This window comes from Leptonychotes weddellii, chromosome 2, assembly GCF_054177405.1.
Source record: "Leptonychotes weddellii isolate Sample4059 chromosome 2, ASM5417740v2, whole genome shotgun sequence".
NCBI classification, from domain to species: domain Eukaryota; kingdom Metazoa; phylum Chordata; class Mammalia; order Carnivora; family Phocidae; genus Leptonychotes; species Leptonychotes weddellii.
The window spans coordinates 78,753,253-78,770,978 of NC_138370.1; the positions used below are offsets into that span (position 1 = coordinate 78,753,253).

General features: G+C 32.3%; 1 protein-coding gene across 2 annotated transcripts in view; it reads right to left on the reverse strand.

The window, feature by feature from the left end:
- PCDH10 (protocadherin 10) overlaps positions 1 to 17,726 on the reverse strand; it is a 62,602-nt gene that overhangs the window by 30,326 nt on the left and 14,550 nt on the right. The gene's annotated exons all lie outside the window — the stretch shown is intronic.

Sequence of the window (17,726 nt, forward strand, 5' to 3'; positions counted from 1 at the left end):
CACACAAAAAATCAAAATTTGGTCTTATTCAAAAAAAAAGTATTTGAGATATTCAGTTGCCACAAGGCCATAGAAAAATAACTAAGAACACAATCTGAAAATAACTTAAGCAATAATGATGATGAGTAAAAATACCAAACACTTAAAAATTGTTACACTGGAACCCCCAAAACCTAAAGGAAAGTCAGATAAATTGCCTATAGCCATAGTTATCCTGTACTATGAATAATCTCCTGTCCCTGCCTATAAGCATGTGTTACAATGGATCTCCATTTATGCTCATGTTTAATTACCTTATATTTACTTAATTTTTTACATATATGTTTGTAAATGACACGCAACAGACCATTAAAAAAAGATAGACCCTGATATTATGACCTGAGCCAAAATCAAGAGTTGGATGCTTAACCAACTGAGCCACCCAGGCACCCTGAGGCTTAAGTAGTTTTTAAAGAAAAAGTGATCAATCAGAAAAAAAAAGAATAAAAGGACTAATATAGTTAAGGCTAGAATAAAAAGGACATGGAAATTATGGAATGTTGAAAGATGATGAAATCAGGGAAGAGTATGTTAGGAGTGGAAATGGTTAGGTTTGGAGGGTTTTTTACTTGTTTTGGCATTAAGAAATTATTATGATTATATTAATTTGTGTGAGTTGGGAAGATGCCTACCTAGATAACTAAAGAGAAAAGAAATAGCACTTGCTTTCTTATCTTTAAGATGTTTCATTTGTTGATTCATTGATGTAGTCTACAAGCATTTATGCCTGTTTACTTTGCTTGAGACTCTAAAATGAATACACATGGATTCTGCTTTAAAAGATTTAACAATCCAATGGTAAAAACAATTGTTTTACAAGATATTTTAAAAATAGCAATCATGTATAAAAATCTAGAAGTTACAAGAAGAATGTGTATCTGTCTTTGTCTGGAAAGGCTTCTTATTAAAGGTAAAATGAGTTGAATCTTGATTGATGAGTAAGAGATGGCCACACTGATGTGGTGAGGAGTGGTTTTGGAGATGAGAGAGATGCCAGAGGGAGAATAGAATGTGTCAAAGCACAAGGACCTGGGGAAAATGGTGTATTGAGAAGCTGACAATCACTGAATGACATGAAGCAAAAAGTGTAGACAGGGTTTAAACAAAATAAACTTCTAAAGCTAGCGAACATTATTGTGGCCACAACAGGGAACCTCTCAAATTTTTTAGAGGAGACTATTGGAGTCAAATGCCTATAAATATAATTAATACTCTACTTGACAGTAGAAGCCAGATGGAAAAACAGAGGGGTCTTCATTAATTTTGGTGAGCTGGGCAGAAAGGACTGGAATTGGGGAATGCAAAAGAAAGTACACCTGTGTCTCCTCACAGAGTCCAGCAAAGACTCCAGGGTTTATACTTTACATATCTAGAAATAGTTTGCATTCCATCACCCTAAATCTCCCAAATGTAACAAAATATTTTGCAATCAAATGATTACCTGGGTGTTTTGGAGCTGATAGCTCAATACTAAGGATAACTGTGAAAGAAAAAGTGGTAAAAGGAGCTGTTCAAAGAAGAGATTCTGTCCCAAATCTCAAGCCTCGAGTAGTATCAGCAGCATTATGAACTAGGTACCTATAGAAAAGCATGGAGCATTTTTTCCCACACGTTTTAACAAAGAAAAAAACAAGGCAGATAAAGTTCATAGACTAACATTACATTTACTTTATAACTGTGAAACTAATTTTTTTATTAAAATATAGCTTCTGGTTTATTCTTTCATAGAGAGACACAAGTAAATCTCATCCTGGGAACATCTGGTCGGCAATTCACAGAAATAGTGAAGACACAGGGACAATTTTAATTACGGCATTTAAAATAACATATTTTAAGTGATTAAAGGTCACATGCATTTGATCAGATCTTTCCTATCTAAAAATAACCCCAGCCTACAAGTATTTTCAGTTATCACCGTTCCTTGTATCTACTTTTCACTTCCAAAAATATTAAATGTTAATTTAATAAAGTACACATATTTCATCTTTCTCCATTTTACTGAAATGTACTTTCAAGGGTGTTCCTAGTTAGTTATTAGTTTTCCAATCAAAATGCATTCCCTTCTGGGGCGCCTGGGTGGCTCAGTCAGTTGAGCTACCCACTCTTGGTTTTGGCTCAGGTCATGATCTCAGGGTTGTGAGATGGAGCCCTGTGTAGGGCTCAGCGCTCAGCTCGGAGTTTGATTGTCCCTCCCTCTCTGCTCCTCCCCTTGCTCACGCTCTCTCTCTCTCTCTCAAATAAATAAAATCTTAAAAACAAAAACACATATTCCCTTTCAGCACAAGAACTTCAGTAGTACTATAGTGGTGGAGCAACCATTTCCCAATCATTTAGTCTGAAGATTTCAGAACCATCCTGGATAACTACTTTGTTTATCTTTTATTGCTACATCGAGAATTCTAATACTTTCCATTTGTTTTTTTTTTCAAAATTTCTCTAATAGTAATCTTTTCATTGTCATTCTCCACCAGGCTCTTATTGCCACAAAGCCTGACAACTGCAATAACACTCTGCTGAAAAAAAAAAAAAAAAAAAAAAAAAAACACCACACAACACATCCTTTCTGACTCCCCTCTGAATAGTGTCCAGTTTCTTAAGCCTGGGATTCAGATAGGGAATGGGTTACAAATAAATGCTCCCTCTAGAATCAGGTAATCTCAAATAAAAAGTCTAGCTCCCCCTCACTAGCCATCAGACCACAGACAAGTTACTGGACATCTTTTTTTCTTAATTTTATAATCTGTAATTCGGCCAGAATAATTATTTCATTTGGTTATTGTAGGGCTTATATTTATTAATATCTGAAAAGTTCTTAGAATCACTAGTGCTAGGCTGATAATAAGTTCTTAACAATTGTTAGCTACTATTACTATTGGTATTATTATTTAAAATGAGTCTTGATCTATCCAAAACATAACTTTCAAACTTTAACTTCCACTATTCCCCCTGGATTTATGTTATAGATTTGGCAACCTTTATTATTCACTTCGTATGTATTTGCTCTCTAGTTCCACACTCTTGTTCATTCAATTCTGTACTCCTAGAATGCCTTTTTTTCTCTATCAGTTAAAATCATTCAGATAGTGCTCCAATAATGGCCCCAAAGTAGAGTTCTATAAATCCTTCCTTGGTTACACTGTAAGAGATCTTTTGCAAAGATAGCCAAAGCCATTTATTATAAAAAGTAAATATCTTCTGTATCTGTTAATGAGATGAGAAGCTTAAAGTAGAATCATTGAAAAACAGTGCATTTTGAGAAGAGAGAAAATGCTTAATTGAAGTTGACATTGCGATTTCATTCACAGATATGTAAGTGAAAAAACAATTAAATCTGTTTTAAAATCTCATTTTTTCCCCCTAGTTGGGCAACAGTACCCTTTAGTGCAGGAATTCTCACCATTTTATAAAAAAATGAGAGATTTTTGTTTTCATATGAGACATGCACATAAAAAGAAGAATATATAATGCTGAGTTATAATCGGACACTAAAACGTAGTTGTTAGGGCTATTATTATTTGGGCAAAATAGTGATATACATGCAAAACGGACCTGGCACGCGGGAGATAAAAAACACACGGACTCATAAAATGATGAGCAGGACACAGAGAGCCCAATGAATAAACCATAAACAGAAAGTAAAGTTTGGATAGTTTTTTAGGCATTTCTCCAATAAGCTTGTGACACCATTTGCTAGTTCTACGTGACTTTTAAAGACAAAGTTACAAAAACATAAATATACAATGCTGAGAGAATTAGATTTATCAGATAGTAGGATTTTAGTGAAGAAAAAGAGGCAAAAAAATTTTTCAGCTTCTGCATGTTCAAATACTGATTTATGGCAGACAGATATCTTTCATATATCTTATAGAAAGACTCAATTTTCACATAGTAACAGACTTTTTTTATTACTCTATGTGATGATCTTTGGGTATCTGTGTCTCCCACACAAGGATGTCAGAACTGTTTGGAGTAACAATGTCCTGTCTAAGGCCAGAATTTACTCTAATGTGCTTGTACAATCGACGAAATGCAGCCTATGTCAAACTAGATATGGGCATCTATTTGTATCACTTAAAAATTTTTTGGCCTGAAGAAATTTAAATAAAATAAAGAAAATTCTTTATTTTCAAATATAATATGCTGCTTCTTTTACTGAAATAAGAATCTGTCAACTCAAAAGTTTATTCTTTGTCAGATTATTTTTACTGTTTGTTGTACATGATCAAGTATCTTTACCCATTGTAAATACACAAGTTAAGTAAAATAATGAGAACATGACATTTTAAAAATTATAATTGTGCTTTGTGACTAACATCACCATAAAATGAATACAACCCAGTCTTTGCTGGGAATCATACCTTTGGTTCTATTCAATTGGTTTCATTGGTTTCACAGATGAAAAAGGGATACTGTACTTTTACAACATATGTATTATGTGAAAGAATATATACTGCAGATGTAAAAAAGTGATATATCGTGAAAAGAACATTTGGAGTCTGATTTTTCTCTGGGAGTAAAAGAAAGCATAATTAGTTCTATTTAAGCCAGGATTTTAATTTTCTCCATACTCAGGCTGATGTCATTGTTCCAATTTTAACTGAATGTATGGTTGCCTTGAACACTTAATGAGTGCTTCCTTTGGGCCCAGGCACTTATTGCTTCAGATATGTTAAATAATTTAATCTCTACAATGAGCTTTTGAGGATCGACGTCACAGATGAGGTAAATGAGTTACAGGAAGGTTAAAGAAATGACAGAGGTCACAAACTAGTAACTGGCTGGGTCAGTATCGGAACCCTGGCAGATCGGCCCTGTGAAAGGAGCTCTTAACTATACCACATCACATCTCTGATATGAGGACAGATATAAAGTCCCACTCTTGTAATTATGTAGTGGGCTACAAGTCCAAAGGAAGTACACACATACCGTAAGAACAAAATCAGAAAGTGATATTTGCTGAAATTGAAAATTTCAAGTTATCATAAAGTCAAAATGGATAAAATTAGTGATGCTTAGAAAAACTTACCCTGAAAATAAGACTAGAGTATTTTTCAAGTATTTGCCAAGACCACAGTCCAACTAGGTTAAGTAGGTTGTGCTTCATGTACATCTTAAAAAGGGAGTTGAGAACTTTTCACTAGTGTGGTAATACGCCTACGGTCAGTTTACTTTTTTTTTTTTTTTTCAAAATTATCTCAGAGAGGGCTGGTAGTTAGCATGACGTATAGGGTGGGAGGATATCAATAATTAAAAATCCTTTTGCATATTTCTAGAATGGCACAGAGCAGGTGACACTGAGATGACCTGATCTGAGTATGTTGATCTATGCAGAAGATACTGTATCCTTCTACTGCATGAGGATGCATGAAGCTATGTATGCTCACTAATAATGAACCTGATCTGATGCCCTTTACGTTTTCAACCAAAGTTCTCATAATATTTCTATTTTCCCCCTGGATATCTCTCAAGAGTATTTCAATTCATTCCATTATTACATACGTATTTAAATTAAGATATGATCTTATTTTCACATCTCTGGGATGAGTTCATGAGCCATAATCATTTTCCTATATAGTTGGCTTAGAGAACATTTATATAATCTAGCTTTAGGGTGAACAAAGCCGAAAGTCACCACGGCTGGACTATAGTAGGTGCTCAACAGTAAGTGGGTCACCCTGTTTTTGTCAGTAGCTTGGGAAGAGTTTTTCTTACAGTTCTAAACTGCCAGGGCACTATTTTCTAATAAATAATAGTATTACAAATAATAGGACCTATCGACAGCCTTCTGAAATTAGAAATTAATTGAAATATGAAAACCTTTAAAAGATTAATAAAGGGCATAGAATTAAAATTAAGCTCAAAGCAATATAATGTATCTTTTAAAAAATACATTCAATGTTTTAAGGGGAAGATAATATTTCCCCATATTAGATATATTAGCATACCCTCTCTATAACCATTATGAAAACACAATTTCTATGAAGAATTCCTACAAAGCAGGCAATTTAAGTTCTCGAGGATTATGTCCCTAGATCCCAAGCTCAATATTAAATGCGAGAGATGAAAATTAAATTATTTAATGTCAAGTATTTCCCAAAAATAATTCTAAGTAAGCCTGCATTAAAAAAAATACCTTTCTCAGTAATTTCAATGAGTTAATATTTTGTTCTTATAATTTGAGAAATAATTATCTTCACACCATCCCATATATAATTAAAAAATATTGATTTCCGGGCGCCTGGGTGGCTCAGTTGGTTAAGCGACTTCCTTTGGCTCAGGTCATGATCCTGGAGTCCCGGGATCGAGTCCCGCATCGGGCTCCCTGCTCAGCAGGGAGTCTGCTTCTCCCTCTGACCCTTCCCTCTCTCATGCTCTCTCTATCTCATTCTCTCTCTCAAATAAATAAATAAAATCTTAAAAAAAAATATTGATTTCCCAAATCCTTAGCTTAATTCAAGTTCAAAGGAGTTAGAATTCATTCCAATCTATCAATAAAAGGCATTTCTACATGGTCTAATACCAAAAAACCCCTTTGCCTCTATATAATTAAGTATATTTAAATAATCACAAAATACTCCTGTATCTAATTCAAAGATTATTTCATCACCATTGATTGATAAAAATAACTATCACCTTATAACATTGGTTGTGTATTTATGAAATCAGTGCCTTGACTGTGTCTTATTTCATCTTTTCATGACTATAAAATGGGCACTCAGTAGTAGCTACTAAAGTTATTAAATTTAGACTTAATGCTTAGCTAATACAATTTCCCATTTATTTTTCTTTTCATTTTATTTTTCTTAAGTGTGTAATTAATTCATGCTTTCATGTTATCAAGCTAATGCTACATTTTAACTTACTCTCCAAAGTAACAAACCAAAATGTAATGATCATGTACAGTGTGCTTGCTATATCTTCCAAAATAATTAAGAAAGCACCTATTACTATGAGGTTTAAGGAGTAGCCAACTTGGGGCGCCTGGGTGGCTCAGTCAGTTAAGGATCTGCCTTCAACTCAGGTCATGATCTCAGGGTCCTGGAACTGTGCTTCCTGCTTGCAGAGAGCCTGCTTCTCCCTCTCCTCCCTCCTTGTGCTCTCTCTCTCTCTCTCGCTATCTTTCTCTTTCTAAAATAAATAAATAAATTATTTTAAAAATAAAAGGAGTAGGCAACTTGACCTTGAATCATTATTAATCTTGGTTTCATTTTTTATTTAATTGCAAGCCATTTCACAGTAACTGACACCAAGGATTTTCCTTAAAATTCAGCAGAAGATAAAATGGTACCACAAGTGGAAAATTCTTATTAAAAGAGAAATAAGCCAGCTCAATGAAGATTCAATATTTGACAAAGTCAGATATTTAAAATCTATAGTCATCTCTCTTCCTTTTATAAATTATTATTATGTATAATATGGAGCCTTACACTTTTAAGTTGTAATGCATACTTTTAATAAACATGATCTATGTTATATATTGCATATCTATATCTCTATGTATATGTATAAATTTAATAGACAAATTTTATACTCAGCTTTTGCCCTCTACACATGTCCCCACATTTCCTTCTAAAACTATGATTTCTTAATTTCTGGTACTGGATATTTAATCATCCGTTGCAATTCAATGTTTGAGGGGGACAAAAAAGGCTTTACAAAACCAATTTTTTTCCTTTAAAAATCCCTAAGAAATATAAGAAGTCATCTACCACAGAAACAGGAAGGGAATGAAATTGATAAAAACCTAGGCTTTCTCACTTCCCTTTCCTTCGTCCTCCAGTAAAACTGAGCCTCATCCCCTTCACTCCTTCAGCAGCCCCAGTGCTGGGAAACGCGTTCTGCAGGAAATACATCTCAGGGCTAGAAAGTGCCATTCCACCAAATCACAGCTGACATCTGCCTACGTTTGTAGTTTGTAAAGCTCTCTAGGTAAAGCGTTTCCATATCTCTCGGGAGCAAGTACCAATGTCAGGGTCAGGATATTTCCCATAATGTGTAATTTACATCTCTCACGATGCAATATAGATCCATTTTCTCTTTTCTGCTCTCAATAAAGACAGGTTAACTGATCCCTATCTTATCTGTGCAGTATTTGTTTAAACACTTAACATTTGTTAATATTTATATATATATATAAATAATATATAAATATAAATTTATTTTATTTATATTAATATATATTATATATATATATACACTCCCCTTCTCTTCTCAATTCACAGTCCCTCAATCCTTTTAAACTCTCTTCAGATATGCCATTTTCCAAAATGTTATTCTCTTTATTTTAGTAAGTCTCCCCTTAGCATCATGAATGCCAAATTGCCACAGTCCTCTAACTTAGACTCAAAGAAATGTGAAATACAGATATTTCAATTTTTCTACTCTTTCATTATAATCTGGTATTCAAATGAACATATTTAAATATTTGCTTCTATAAAACACCACTAAGTTAACAGATAATGTTTCCATCAATAAGAAAGATATAAAGACAGGCATTTATGAAAGGCAAGACATAAGAATTCCAAAAATAGTAAGAACAATCATGTTCAAGGAGAATACATGCTAACTAACTTGATTTTTAGTTCACACATTGGTGTATTTTAGGCTCTGCTGATTGCTTTCCCTATATTCTCAGAGAGAATATCTGGCTATTACATTTTAGTGAAACAAATACATTATCCTATTTCACTTATTCAAATTGTATAAAATTTAAAACCCAGAAAAATTCATTTTTGGTTAAAGGCCGGGACAGTGGCACCCCGTGGGTTGGTAGTAGTTGGAAGAGGACAGAATACAGGACTTTTTGAGGTACTTTTTGAAGTACTAGGACTTTTTTACTACTGGACATGGTACCCAGTTAATGTTGTGGTCACTGATTGCACAAGTGAGCTCACTTTGTGAAAACTTGGGTTATACTTTTGTGATTTTTGTACCTTTCTACATGTATTTTATACTTTAATAAAACATTTAAAAATAAAAAAACTAAAAATGGGTTGCTATGTATGGAGCTTATTTTAATCATGAATCAAATTAATTAAATATAAATAATATTAATAATATTTATGAGAAAATTATAAATAATAAATGTAAAAGTAAATAATATTTATGAGAAAATTATGGAATTTGAACAATAACTAGACAACCAATGATAGTAAGAACTTTCTTTAAAGAGGAATACTGTTCTTGTGATAATGTTAAAAATAAACTTTATCTTTAATAAACATATGCTGAAATTTTAATGGATTAAGCAGTAGGATCTCTGGAATTGCTTTAAAAATCTGAGTGAAAACACAGTGTTTTAATGTTGGATGAAACAAATATGGCTAAGAATTGATCATTGTTTAGGCTGGAGAACATGGAGAGTTTAGAACTATTCACTGTATTTTTGTATATGCTTGAAATTATCCACCATTTTTATGTTTAAAAGTATAATTTAGTAGAACTCTGTGAGCTCTATGTAATATTGTTTTCTAGTACCATTGTTCGTATCAAAAAGATTGAGATAACTCAAGAATCAAGATACATCTACCAAAACATACCTTGATTTCATGACCTTCAGTGTAATCATCTGATGAGGATTTCTCTGGCAAATAAACCTTAAACCCACACCATCGGTGACTAGCAAGGGGACTAGTTCTGGCATCAGATTTATTAACAATGGGGCAGAAAGAGCACAATAAATTTATATTAATTTTTTTACAGGTCAGCCTCCAGATTTTCTATTCATTTTCTAAGAATGAATCAATAACAACAGTTAAACTGTAACATTCACCTTCATACCTATGGACCTATTCCTAACACTATTTTGATTAAAACTACATGGGAAATATTGTATCTTATATACACCAGCAAGTACATCCCATCAAGATAACTTATTATGTACACTTTATATACTGTTGTCGTTGTTGACTCAGAACTTTCTACCATGTGTTGCACTTTGAGACAAAACCAATGATGTTTAGTGAGATCGAAAAGAATCCCTTCACCATGGCTATTTCTTTATCCAGTGTGATTCAAAATTTAACTCAAGAAATATACATTTGATACTGATTTTATTTATGTATTTCTCCTGGGCTTGGGTCTTTTTTCCTTCTTAGGAAACTTTTTTGAAAATTAAAAAAAATATATTTACAACTATGCTTTTTATGAATAATGCAGTCTTTATCCAACTTTCAGCTGAAATATTGTTATTGGTATAAATATGAACCTTAGACCACTTGATGACAAACTAACTCACTTTTCTAGTACGTGTAAAATATACCATTAAATATCCAACACAGGTAATACTGGAATCTAGGGTAGGATTCTGTCTAATAGCAACATGAAAAGAGGAAAAAAGTCTTACTTATTACATTTTTACAAACAGTAACAATAATGTTTTCCTCAGAATACAGACATCTATTTCCTCTACAGTGTCACGATTAATTTTGCTATAATACGCAGTGTGAACTGGTCCTAAAAAAGTACAATCGGTACCTTAAAAAATAAAGAAACAGACCAAAATTGATTACGTCACTTATCTGTTTCTCAAGAAACACTATATTCTCAGGTTTAATAGCTTCTGATGATGAAGTAGCCATTAGTTAAATAATCACGCTCTGTTTCTCCTCTGGTAATTGACAGATATAATTAAAAATTAAATTAAATTAAAAATATAATGCTTCTATATGGGATATGTATATGCACAAATGTATCCATACAACAGAATCATGAAATAGAACACAGAAAATATGTTTACAATCACTTGTTGAATTCAATGACTTAAAAGCTGTCATTGATAATTTTTTTTGTCACCGATAATTTAATAACACTCGACTGTACAGATTATGGAAATTTTGTTGAAATTAAGTTCACATATAGTCTTTTCAATCTTCACAGTTTAAAGAAAGGTATCTCTAAGAAAAAGAAAATTGTATGTGCCTAGGTAGTACAAACATATTGTCATATAATGTATCGATGAAAGATTCAGAAATAAAACCCTGATTTTCATCTGTGAAAATTTCTAGCTTATAACTTGTCCTTATCCATATCCTTTTGTGTGTAATTACATTTGGGATTCAATGTTTTCAAATCCTCCATACTCTCCTCACTTAAATTGATGTAGGTGATTAGGGGCCACTAATGCAGTAATTAGGAAGTCTTATTGGATCTTGATATAGAACTTCCAAGATTTTTATTATACTTTGGGAAACATTAAATTGACTCCCATTATGCTGAGCTTAGTCCTAATTTGATAGTATTTCTTAATCTTGAACAATGAACTTCATAGTCCAAAACAGTTTCCAAGCTATAGTGTCTAAATGTTGCTATCTAATTCCTATTAAAAGGACTTTAAAAGACACAGACTCACCCAAAAAACGTCTGGCACATTGAGTATTGAATAATGTTTAATGATATTTATAAGCAATTGAATTTGTATGTTCCAGACTTCTTTACAATATCTTTATAACTTAATGCATTTAAATTTTGACCCACACATCTTCAGTATGATGAGGCAGGAAAAAAATCCCAAGTAGATAATCCTTTTCATTGAATAATCCTATTTATATTTTAATTGATAATCTTCCTTTGTCAGGCTCACATGACGTACAAGTGTTTATATGGATTTACTTTCAATGTACAAAATAAGAAAGAGGATGGAAATGATCTGTAATATAAAATGAGGTATATAAATAATATTAATATGCTAAATGATAGCTCAATAAAATGCAAAGTAAGCACAAAATAAACTGCTTTTATAGGGTAGATGGAGACTCATATACTAAGGAGTGCAAAATATTGAATAAAGATATAAATTACTTTTATCAATTAAGTCTTCTCTATATGCCCTTAAATATATATTTTTATTTAGCTATGTATCTGCCAGTTCAAAAATATAATTAGTAACATGTAAATAAATAATTCCTACATGGGAATTATATAAGAAAAATAAGTGACTATACTAGGTGAATATTTATACCTATTAGCTTTACAAAGAAGTGAAAGATAAGACCTAAACTATGAAAGCTGCTAGTAAATAAAATATGTCAAGGAAAGATTATCTCAAAGATCTGGTAAGAAAGAGGAGTATTTAAAATTCTAGGAGAGTTAACAAGTATGAAACAAATTTAACACCTTTTTAGAATATAAGTTCTTAGAATGAATCAAAAGGCATTTAAAGTCTCAAAGTATTGAAAAATGCCATCATATTTTACAAAGCACCTTGTTTATGGGCATATCAATATTTTGAATGAGTTCACGATCTCCTTCCCCTTATAAAAACTTTGTAGGTAATAGCACGAGAGAAGTATAACTAATTTAAAATATATTTTAAAAATTTGAAGAAAAGATAGTTTGCCTAGGGATTAAAAAAAAAAAAAACCTGTGTGCAGACGCGTGTGTAAATGAAAGAATAATGACTGCATTAAAGATTATTTGGGTACTTTAAAAACACTCATTCAGCCATTCATTCATTTTTTATCATATAATTATTTAGCATTTATAATATGCATAGCTGGGTAATGAGTCTAAATATGCCAAGAGAGTACTGTATACTAACCAGTTCCAATGAACCCAAGGGCACAAATTTTAAATGACATGTCATAAGTCACTGAGAAGCACTGATGTCTGAATAAGTGAAAAAAAATTGCCTACAGAAATTGCCAGATGTATAGATGTAAAATGAATGTCCACCTCGGAAGGATTTTTATAGCTTTCACTTGAAGTCATTAATTGAGGTAGACCATTACTGAATAACTAGAGAAGAAATAAGATAATATGATTATATCTCAGTTATCTGGAGTTACAGGAAGTTTCCAGGCAGCTGCTGCATCAGCTAACTGGAGTAATGATACAAATTGTGAATAGATTATCATTTTTCAAAGAAGTAAAATATCATAAAATTCAGTGAACATTAAATCAAACAGTAGATATACAGAGAATATGACCTGGGATTGGTTGGGGTTTTTTCTGGCCCTGAGTTATCATTTATTTCCTGCTCACAGAGCTGAGGTGAGTAAACTATTTTGATTATGAGAGATCAATTCTTAATTACTAAACAAAGGAATTTAATGAAAAACAGAAGGACTGGTGTTATTCAAAGACCAGAGATTTGTCACAAAGGTTTAAACTAAAAAAGTGAGAAAGTTAGGTTCACAAATCTAGAGCTATTCTTATAAAGAAGAGGGAGAGAAGCAAAAGTCTCAGAAATAGGATATTATAAAAAAGTAACACAACTTGGAGAAAAAGGGAACAGAAATTAACATATGTACTTGGAAAAAAATATCCTGAAAAAAAATGTCCATTCATTTAGTGGTGTATGGACCTTTGAGAGAAATGTTTAAAAGGCCATGTACAATAATGCTTATTTTTGGACTTTATTATTTGATAAATGGATGTTATGTTTATGACATTACAGGAATATAGAAATCCCAGAGAAATCATATACAAGGATTCATAAATACGAGAGTAATGTGTACCAATAGGAAAAGTGGTTTTATTTTGAATCTTATGTATGTTCTTACCACACTACTGAGTTCAACAAATTATGAAAACTCACAGAAGGCAGATTGAGATAATGAAGGGATGGAGAGATGTGTCTAAACAAAACATGCTCTACAGTTTTAATAAACTGAAAAGTTGAAGTGCACCATAGAAATAACATAGATGCCCAAAAGAATTTTCTCAAAATGAGGTTTACTGAAAAAAGTCTAGGTAAAGTGTCAGCAACTTTTCAAATGGAATGTTTCAAAGTTCTGACATCTAGATTTTCTTGTGTTAGGATTGAGTTAAATTGAAGTTTCAAAATGACTCAAAAAGTAGGCAAAATAAAATTAGGTAAGGAGAAAACTAGCAATTTTTTGCACACATGGACTAGTCTAAATGTTGTGTAATGTGAAAGAAGGATGGACTGTGACACTTCATTAAATGGTTCCCTACAGTCCTATGAGTCTAGAAAATTTCATGGATTTAGGGTTTAAAAAATTCTAATGTCAATGTATTTTTTCATTTCATTCAATATAATTTATTATTGTATGACCCTTTAAATAAATGAAAGAAAGATTTTCACAAATACATTTTAGATGAAATTTCATTGGTTATTTGTTTTTTGACTATTATCAATTTTTAGGCACTGATTATGTTTATTGACAAGAAAGCAGTGATGGGGGTGGGAGGGATGGGGTGGCTGGGTGATAGACGTTGGGGAAGGTATGTGCTATGGTTAGCACTGTGAGTTGTGTAAGACTGATGAATCACAGGCCTGTACCTCTGAAACAAATAATACATTATATGTTAAAAAAAAAAAATAGTAGGAAGGGAAAAATGAAGGGGGGAGGAATCGGAGGGGGAGATGAACCATGAGAGACTATGGACTCTGAGAAACAAACTGAGGGTTCTAGAGGGGAGCGGGTGGGGGGATGGGTTAGCCTGGTGATGGGTATTAAAGAGGGCACGTATTGAATGGAGCACAGGGTGCGATATGCAAACAATGAATCATGGAACACTACATCAAAAACTAATGACGTAATGTATGGTGATTAACATAACATAATAATATAAAGTTTTAAAAAAAAGAAAAAAAAAGAAATCAATGAGTTTCCAAAGAATGAATCCTTACATCTTTACTACTGTACTGCTTATGCTGATTCGAACCAAAAGATATGCTTATTTGCTGACAAAAGTCACAAGCGATGATATTTAAAATGTGAAGCCGAAATCATAAGTAAGTATGACTGCAAAAGTAATATTTAAGATATTGTTTTAAATATTGGGTTTTTCTAAATTATCTTAATAATATAGCTTTTATCAATTATATTCTTAAACATAAATTATTTTTATGCTACTTAGTTGCTGAGACTATCCAGATTGTTTTCTGTATAACGTTTTGTCATTTGAAAGACTATTATTTTAAATAAGAGGTCTATAATACTAAAGAAATTCTTGAATTCTTCACGATAAAATGTGGTATTGTTTTTAAACTCCAGGTAATAATTTTTTCTGGTTTCATTTTAATAAGTGTCAAAAACAGTGATTAATTTTTATTAAAAGTTAAGGTGATATTTTCTTTATTTCTCTGAAAAAGGTAAATTTTTTTATGCTAAAAATTCATTAGTATTTTAAGATAAATCTAAACATTGAGTTTTGAACACGACCACATTCTGCATGTTTAAATTTATTTCTTCAATCTTTCAGTGTATTCCTTTGGTATTTATCAGGGCATTAACAAACTACAGTATTATAACAAAAATAAGAACAAGCATGCTCATAAAGTACTCATGACTAACGAGTTTGAACAGACGTTTTCAAAATTATTACCAATTTAAAAAATAACTTCCATTTCACTAAATACATCATCCATACTCTTCATAGATCTTTTCTTACACATTAAAAAAAAGGAAATATAGTTGTATTTGGGCATACAAAAAGAAACACAAACTACTTGTTTTTTAACATGTGCATACAAGTACTTTTGTGTAGAAGTTGGTTTCTTGCGATTTTTAATTTTAAATTTAGCAACCAGAAGTATAGAAATGGGAAGTTCTTGGGTATAGACAATGATTTCATCTGTATTATTAAGCATATTACCATTTCCTGATCATTTTATAAATGACAATGGTAGCTTCATTAGGCCTTATTTTTAGAGCTCTACAAAAATAAATATACAACTACTTTCTTAACATTAAATAAACATTATGTTCTCCAAAGAACTAAATGCATGTTCAGCAAAAGAAAATTACTACCCCAATAATTATTTAAACATTCTGATTAAAAACAAGTTATAGGTGCCAAGTTTTTAGTTTAATTATGTAAGTGACATGCTTTTCAATTTAGAAGATGAGAATATTTCCATTCCTGAAGATAAATAGTACAAGTATTAACAACCATCATCAGGTGAATTTGGAGGGCAAAATGGTCAGTGGCGTTTTTTATTTGTAGTTTATACTATCAAATTAACTGTAAAATTGCCTATGTCTATTAAATCAGAACCATGATGTAATTTTAAAGATAATTGTGTGAGTCTAAGATAACATTAAACCCTAAAAGTTGAAGTTCTATGAAGAGCTAAGGATGGTATAAGTAAAAACAACAAAATACTTATATTTGGGCTTATTTTTCAACCAGGTCACACTTCATCCCAAACCCTAAAGTTTGAGTAGTGTGAGCTGGCTAACACAGGAAAAAAAAAATAGTTTTTAAAAACTAATTTATTGGGGCGCCTGGGTGGCTCAGTTGGTTAAGCGACTGCCTTCGGCTCAGGTCATGATCCTGGAGTCCCGGGATCGAGTCCCACATCGGGCTCCCTGCTCGGCGGGGAGTCTGCTTCTCCCTCGGACCCTCCTCCCTCTCATGCTCTCTGTCTCTCATTCTCTCCGTCTCAAATAAATAAATAAAATCTTTAAAAAAACAAAAACAAAAAAAACAAAAACTAATTTATTGTACCATATCTGAGTAATAAACAAACAAATCTTAATTTTCTTAAATAACATATGTATTCTTTGAATTCTAGCAACACACATAATTATTTTAGGCTATTTTATTTTTTTTTTAAAGATTTTATTTATTTATTTGAGAGAGAGAGAATGAGAGACAGAGAGCATGAGAGGGAGGAGGGTTAGAGGGAGAAGCAGACTCCCCGCCGAGCAGGGAGCCCGATGTGGGACTCGATCCCGGGACTCCGGGATCATGACCTGAGCCGAAGGCAGTCGCTTAACCAACTGAGCCACCCAGGCGCCCTATTTTAGGCTATTTTAAATCACTCATATGTGCAGATGTGTGAGCTAAACTTTAGGACTTTAGCATCCAAATTTCATCATAGTTATTATGTTAGACATTTCAATACTTCCCTTAAGTATATGTGCTCTCCTTGTATTTATTAACTTCAAAAGATAAAGCAAAACAAATATCAATAGCTAATAGACAGGAGCAATTATTTGGTCTGAAAAGCTAAAATTCTACATCATGCGTGGGGTAATGGTATTTCCAAGTAATTTGAAAAGTTGAAGGCAATCCTTCATAAAACAGTTTAATCACTGTTGCCATCACAATGTATATAGCCAATGGCAGATCCATTCCTTTATTCATAGGACGCTTGTTGACTCGTATTATCAATGTCTACAGTAGTAGTCTTGTCCTCAATGTATTCAATCCATGCCTTTCATATTTACATTCATAAGAGCTAAAAAATAGGTTCTTCTAGCTTTTTTTTCTTTCCTTTCAGTACTTTTTCCTATTTCCCTCCTATTCCATAAATTGTAAAAGAAATGATACATCTGCATTCTGCTCATTTTGTTCCTAGCTTATGATTCCATGATTTTTTAATACTAGAAAATGAAAGAAAGAAAACACCATATATGCTGGATTTCCTATACAAGATAAAAGTCATCTTTTGACTGAGTTTTTAATGAGTTTCCTTCTCATCAAATATTAGTTTATATAGTTTGACCAAACTATTGAATTGTCAGTGGTATTTACCCATTAACCAAAAGGAAAAGATAACTATGTAGCAGAGAATATAATTTCATCACCGAGATCCTCAAAGGAAATACACTACAGAATCTCTAAGCATTTTTATTTTCACAGTGGTTGTATAAAATAATCCACTTACAGAATGTGGTTCCAATATTGAAAGAGCTGAGTACAATTTTCAATGTCTCCATGTTAGAAGAACATACTATTTTAAGCAAATGAAGAATATTGCTTTATTTATA